Here is a 7,496-nt window from a genome sequence, read left to right on the forward strand (position 1 = left end):
TGAGTTTGCATTTCAGCTAAAGTTGAATTCAACTTTCTCTGATATGCGGCCTCGTTCTGTTTAAGCTCATTGTTAAATTTTAAAGCTTTGTCTTTTTGTCTCTCAAATTCTAGATTTAGAGACTTGTAATGTGCCACGACATCAACGCATGCAAGTGTGCATAACTTTACTTTAAAACTATGTGGAATACTGTTTACCAAGTCTTTGTCAGCCTTTTCTTTTGAAGATTCTGTTTTCATAGCTGCTGCTGGGACCTTTTCTTTTCCCTTCTTCTGATCAGATGCCTCCTTAGAAACATGCTCCTTTGCTTCTCCAGACTTCTTTTCTTTCTCAGGCTCCATGGAGGTGAGAATGCTTTTCAGACCTTTGTCAGCAGTGTTGTCTCCTTTTGGAATTCCAACTGTCTGTTTCTCAAAATGCTTTGATGAGGACTCGCTTGAGATCTTTGCCATAAGAGCTTTGTTGACTTGCTCCTTAGCTTCAGCAATTTCTTCACTCAATCATAGTCTTCGACGACTAAAGCTTTTGGCGTGCTAGGAGACGCGTTGTTCTTGTTTTCTTCGACTGTGATTTGTTTTACAGCAGGAGTTGATTCAATGTTTCCTTCTTTCAACAAGGGGCAGTCACGCTTGAAGTGGCCCAGATTCTTACAGTTGTAGCATCTTAGTTTGGATTTATCAAAACCAGCTTTTCCAAGACCCAAACGCTTTCCGGTTTTGTCTTGAAATTTCTTTAACCTCAAAGTGATCATGGCCATCTGCCATTTCAGATCCATTTCTTCCATGTCATCTGGATCAACCTGATACATGTCTTCAGCAGTGAACATCTCCTTCTTCAATTCTCCAGACATCAAAGCTTCATAGCTGCTCAGAAACATGTTGAAAAGTGCCACGTTTTCAGTCGACACTTTCAACGCTTGTGTATCACCAACCGTGATAGTCTTCTCACTAGGTTGTGGAGCTTTCGATGCGCTTGCGGAAGCGTTGGCGTAAATTAAGTCGGAAGCTTGTGGACCGATGCCACCTGAAGCAAGAAATGCCACATTCTTCAATCCGGCAGAGGTTGAGTTGACTTTGGTGGGTAACCAGCAGTGTTCATCTCTCGTTTGTTGACATCCATTTCGAAGGCTCTTAGGGTGTTAATTAGGTCAGACAGAGTGAGTGGATTTGGATTTTTGAGGAAATCCTTCTTGATCATCATGCATTGAAGACTCCATTCCTTGGGGAGTGAATCTAGCAGCTTCTTTTTGGCAGCTAGGTTTGTGACAGGATTTCCCGCCTTCTTCATTTTAGTCATCATATTCAGAAAGCGACTAATGTGATCGGAAAGACTTTCTCCACGAACTCCACAAAACATGTCGTATTGTTTCTGCACCATGTCTCTCTTGCTTTCGATCAGCTCTTCATTTCCCTCATAATACTCAATCAATGCATTACAGAGTGCATTTGCAGTTCGGTGTTCTTCAAACATGTTGCAGTCATCAGTTGACAGTGCCATGGTTAAGGCAGCATGAGCACGACGATCACGTTGGATTAGAGCCTTGTCTTCATCAGTGAAGGTAGTTGCATCATTGTTAGCAACTACCGCATCTCCTCGAACAACCGTTGGAATGTGGGGTCTAGCGGTGACAGAGAGCCACAGATTGTAGTCCGTGTACTCGAAGAACGACTGAATGCGAGTCTTCCAAGTGCTGAAGTCTTCAGCCCCTTTCAACTTTGGTGGCCTAGTAGTGATTCCGGTCTCAAGTTCCGCTTGAGTTGTGACACTCTAGGTTTTTTTTTCCGAACAAACGCCTTGTAATATTTTTATGTATATATATGTTATTAAATGAAAACGTGATCTTTGTGCATGATATGTGTGTATGTATGTATTATATATATATATATATATATGTATGTGAGTCGAGACCATGACTCGCAACCACTCGGTTGCGAGTGGGCCACTCGGTCTCGAGTGGGCCTCTTGGGCCGTAACCGGTTTGGGCCGAACCCCTTAGCCTATTTTGAACCTTGTATAAAATCCCACCTTTCCCCCACTTCCTTCATTTTACACACACAAACACTTCTACTCTCTCTCAACTAGAAAACCCCAAACAACAATCCATTCTCATCCAACTTTAGGTTCAAGCTTGGATCTCGGTCAAGGAATCTCGGACAAGAAACTCGGTCAAGATCATCACTCGGACACTCCATCTTTCTCGGTTCCTTTTCTTTGTTTTCGGCTCCTCCTTCTCAACCGGTTAGTGTTGTTATTATGTGCATAGGATTTATGTGGGTTAAATGAACTAGAAATGCTTGGTTAGTAGTATTATGCATGATTTTTAGGATGGTTTGTGAAGCTTGACTATATGTGTAAACCTCTATATATGAAAGCTTGATAATATGTTTAAATGGCTAAGGAATAGTGGTTTAAGAATGATTAGGGCCAACCGAGTTATGTTTAAAGTCACAAATATATGTTTTCTTGTTTTTGCATCATGATCTTGTTAAAAATATGTGATTTTGGTTCATAAATGTATGGTTATGTTTGACATGAAAACCCTAGAAATTTATGAATATAGGATGAACTTGTTGAATGTGGTTTGAAGATTTCAAAAATGGCAAAGTTTGATCTATTTTCATTAATGGTCAGTTTAGGAAAAGTGTTAGTGAAACCTTATTGGCTATTACTTGATTTGGGCCTGATTACATAGTACAATGTGGACTGATGTATCTGAATCTACACGTGAACATGAAAGGGACAGCATTACGACTCGCAACCGCACCGTTGCGACTCGCAACCATGGCATGACAACTCGAGACCACGCAGTTGCGACTCGCAACCACAGTGTGACAACTCGAAACCACATGATTGCGACTCGAGACTACGACGGTTGCGACTCGCAACCACAACGTGACAACTCGAAATCACACAGTTGCGACTCGCAATCACAGCGTGACAAGCCGAGACCTCCTGGTTGCGACTCGAGACCACCTGGTTGCGACTGGGCTGTCCACTTTGGTTATTGGGCCATAGTATGTTTAATATGGGCTACCTGTTGACTGATCTGCGTGTTACTGTTTGACCGTGTAAATGCTAGGGCCGGCCCAATAACCCACTGTCTACATTGTTATGCATGCAACGTGTTAGTTATGTGTAAGTTTTTACGTGATTGCTTGTACGCCAAACCTGACCTATACCGGTAACCATGTTAGGACGTGGTGACCAGCGTGTTTGACCAAGTAACCTAATCTGCCGAGCAACCCAAGGTGAGTTCACACACTAAAAGCATGCGTCCCGCGGAGGGACACGAACAAACTACCAACTTTGGGAAAATACTTTCGACCCATTACTCCGGGGGAAAACAGAATGGGTAATTACTATCTCCGGGGGAGATACGTTTGGATACTATTTATAAATCACAACTAGCCATGCTAAACGAAACTCTATCACCTTAAGTCCCTGCTTACAGTACCGATTAATCGCCGGGGGCGAACGGGTTATTAGTTGATAGCGCTATTAGGTTTGACAACCTCACACCGTGACCGGGGGAGATCGGGCGTGAACTAGTAGACCTTGCAACATGGTCAATGACGATAGACATTGACTCGGGGCACGAATATTTATATTCCGTCAACAGTTTCGGTATCTACAGTTTAGTGAGCTTACAGATGGGGTAGCTCCCCACAACGTGATTATAAATGCTTTATCTAAACAACCTAAGTTTTTGGTAAACTAAAACTGGACAACTAGTGAACTCACTCAGCATTATTGTTGACCCCTTACTGCATGCTTTGCAGGTAACCAGTGACTCAGGAGCTGCTGCTTGGGGATGTGTAGTGTTCGTCAAACCCGTGTGTTGGGTTAATTATTTTGAACTAAGAACTATCTTTAAAACTACTTTGGTTTATGCTTCCGCTGTTTTGTTAAACTAATTATCGAACTTAAACTACGATGTTGCTAACTACTTTGGATATTAAATATTTCTACTATTAATTCAATGCTCAGTATAATTGGTGGCTGGATCCTGGTCAGTCACGCCCTCAAAGCGGGTGTTATCCGCAGGTGGATTTTGGGGGTGTGACAGATTGGTATCAGAGCCATTGGTTATAGTGAACTTGGTTTTAAAAAGGGGAAAATCTTTTTGAGAAAAAAAAACCAGACTATAACCTGTGACTCGCGACGACACTACACTCCAAGTGCAAGGCTCGACACATTTGACCTCATAGCTCGGACTAGTGTTTACTTGTTTGCTTACCTTATGTTTCCTGTTTTGCTATACGTACCAGTGTGCCTAAATTAGATAGATAGACCTCTCTCTTCTATCTCATTTTCGCTACATTACGACATCACACTCATACTGTGTTTTCTGGTTATGAAGACAATGAGTGGACGCGGAAGAGGAAACATTAACATGACACAGGCTCAGTTCACTAACCTGCTCAACACAGTGGCTGCAGCTTTCGCAGCTCACCCTATAGGTAAGCTCGTTGTTTTAGGATGTTTAGATCCTACCGCCACATCATCTTTTCGCCTCTAAATCTATACGCTTCGCTTCTCACGAACAGGCCAGCATGCACCTGCGCAACCACCCGTGTGTACTTTCAAAACTTTCATGGATTGCAAGCCTCTCCCTTTCAACGGCACTGAGGGTGCCATAGGTCTTCTACATTGGATTGAGAAAGTTGAAGCTGTCTTTGCTGTCTGTGAGTGTCCCCCTGCAAATTGGGTGAAGTTTGCTACTGCTACGCTTGAAGGAAACGCGCTTTCTTGGTGGAAGGCGCAAATTCAGATGTTTGGGTTAGAAACTGCTAATGCTACTGCGTGGGAGGATTTCAAGGACATGATTAAGGAGGAGTACTGTCACCGGGATGACATCCACAAACTTGAGAACGAGTACTATGCGCTTAAGATGGTTGGGTCAGAGATTGAAACCTACACCAAGCTGTCCAATGACTATGCTGCCCTTTGCCCAAACATGTCTCGACCTATGTATCGAAGAATCGAACTGTACATCAAGGGTTTGGCTCCAGAAATTCGAAGCCATGTAACTTCAGCCAACCACACTACCATTCAGCCGATCGTTCGACTTGCTCACAAACTCACTTATCAGGCCGTAGAAGAGGGCAGGTTGCCCAAAAGGATCAGTGCTACTGTCGGAACTTCTAGTGACAACAAGCGTAAGTGGGAAGGAAATCAAAGCAAGGATGCTAACCCCACTCAGGCCCCAGCAAAGCAAAGGAAAACTGAAAACAACAAGGGCACTCAACAACAGGGTGGCTATCGTGGTAACCACCCCAAGTGCAACAAGTGCAATCGACATCACAGTGGGCCTTGTGGGAAAAATCAGTGTCAGCGATGTAACAAAATGGGGCACGAGGCCAAAGACTGTAGGAGTCCACGTCCCATGGGGCAGAACCAGCAGCAACAACATCACGGGAACGCTAAGGGTTGTTTCCAGTGTGGAGCTGAGGGGCACTTTAAGAAGAATTGCCCTGAACTGAACCAGAACCGCAACAACAATCAGGGAGCTGGAAACAACGATCAGAACAACAATGCTGGGAATGGTGCCAGAGGAAGGGCTTTTGTGATTGGAGCTGAAGAAGCAAGGAATGACCCCAATGTCGTGGCGGGTAAGTTCCTACTCGATGATCGTTATGTTTCTGTATTATTTGATTCTGGAGCCGATGCTAGTTATGTGTCCCTACGTATTAGTAAGAAGCTTAAGCGTCCGCTTTCGTTACTAAGTTCGCATCATATCGTCGAGTTAGCTAATGGTAGAAACATCGAGGCCTCACATGTTATCAAAGGCTGCAAACTAGAGTTGTCTGGTCAGACATTTAGTATCGATCTTTTCCCTGTTACTCTTGGAAGCTTCGACGTCGTTATTGGTATGGATTGGTTATCCAAGCATCGCGCTGAGATCCTCTGTCAAGAGAAAGCAGTTCGTATTCCCCGTCGTTCTGGCAAACCCCTCATTGTACAAGGTGGCAAAGGCGGAGAAATCTCCGGCGTTATCTCTTTCTTGAAGGCCCAGAAGTGTTTACGAAAAGGGCACACCGCTATCTTAGCACTTGTCACCAACACGCAGGAAAAGGAAAAGAGGATTGAAGATTTTCCAGTAGTGCGTGACTACCCCGAGGTATTTCCTGAAGAACTACCTGGACTCCCTCCCCACCGTCAGGTCGAATTCCAAATCGAGCTAGCTCCCGGAGCAGCGCCAATAGCTCGTGCACCTTATCGACTAGCCCCCGCAGAATTGAAGGAACTCTCTACTCAACTACAGGAACTATTGGATAAAGGGTTTATCCGCCCTAGTTCATCACCCTGGGGAGCACCGGTACTCTTTGTTAAGAAGAAGGATGGCACGTTCCGAATGTGCATTGACTATCGTGAGCTGAACAAGGTTACCATCAAGAATCGTTACCCTCTCCCGCGAATCGACGACCTATTCGATCAGTTGCAAGGATCGAGCTACTATTCTAAAATTGACCTGCGATCAGGCTACCATCAGCTAAGGGTCCGTAATGAAGACATCTCCAAAACTGCATTCAGAACTCGTTATGGTCATTATGAATTCCTCGTTATGCCCTTTGGAATGACCAACGCGCCTGCGGTATTCATGGACCTCATGAACCGAGTATGCAAACCCTACCTCGACAAGTTTGTGATCGTGTTTATAGACGACATCCTGATCTACTCGAAAAGTCAAGAAGAGCATGAACAGCACCTACGCCTTATCCTCGAACTCCTTCGCAATGAGCAACTGTATGCCAAGTTCTCGAAATGCGACTTCTGGCTTCGAGAAGTCCATTTCCTTGGGCACGTGGTTAACAAGGATGGAATTCACGTCGACCCTGCAAAGATCGACTCTATAAAGAATTGGCCTACCCCTAAGACTCCGACTGAAGTCCGCCAATTCTTGGGACTAGCAGGGTACTATCGAAGATTTATCATGGGATTCTCAAAGATCGCTCAGCCTCTCACGGCTCTTACTCAGAAGGGTATGGTTTATAAATTGGGTGAAGCTCAGGAAACCGCATTTCAGAAACTCAAGGATAGCCTCTGTAGTGCTCCTATTCTCTCGCTGCCTGAAGGCACTGACGACTTCGTGGTTTACTGCGATGCATCCATCCATGGACTCGGTTGTGTGTTAATGCAACGCGACAAAGTTATTGCCTACGCCTCACGACAACTCAAGACACACGAAAGGAACTACACAACGCATGATTTGGAACTGGGAGCAGTGATCTTTGCTCTTAAGATATGGAGACATTACCTGTACGGTACCAAGTGCACCATTTACACCGATCACAGGAGTCTCGAGCATATCTTCAAGCAAAAGGAATTAAACATGCGACAACGTCGATGGGTCGAACTCCTGAATGATTATGAATGCGCCATCTAGTACCATCCGGGCAAGGCCAATGTCGTGGCAGACGCCCTCAGCCGAAAAGACACTACGCCCAAGCGCGTGCGAGCATTACAACTTACCATCCAGTCTAATCTCCCTACCC

The sequence above is a fragment of the Helianthus annuus genome, chromosome 5 (assembly GCF_002127325.2).
Source record: "Helianthus annuus cultivar XRQ/B chromosome 5, HanXRQr2.0-SUNRISE, whole genome shotgun sequence".
NCBI classification, from domain to species: domain Eukaryota; kingdom Viridiplantae; phylum Streptophyta; class Magnoliopsida; order Asterales; family Asteraceae; genus Helianthus; species Helianthus annuus.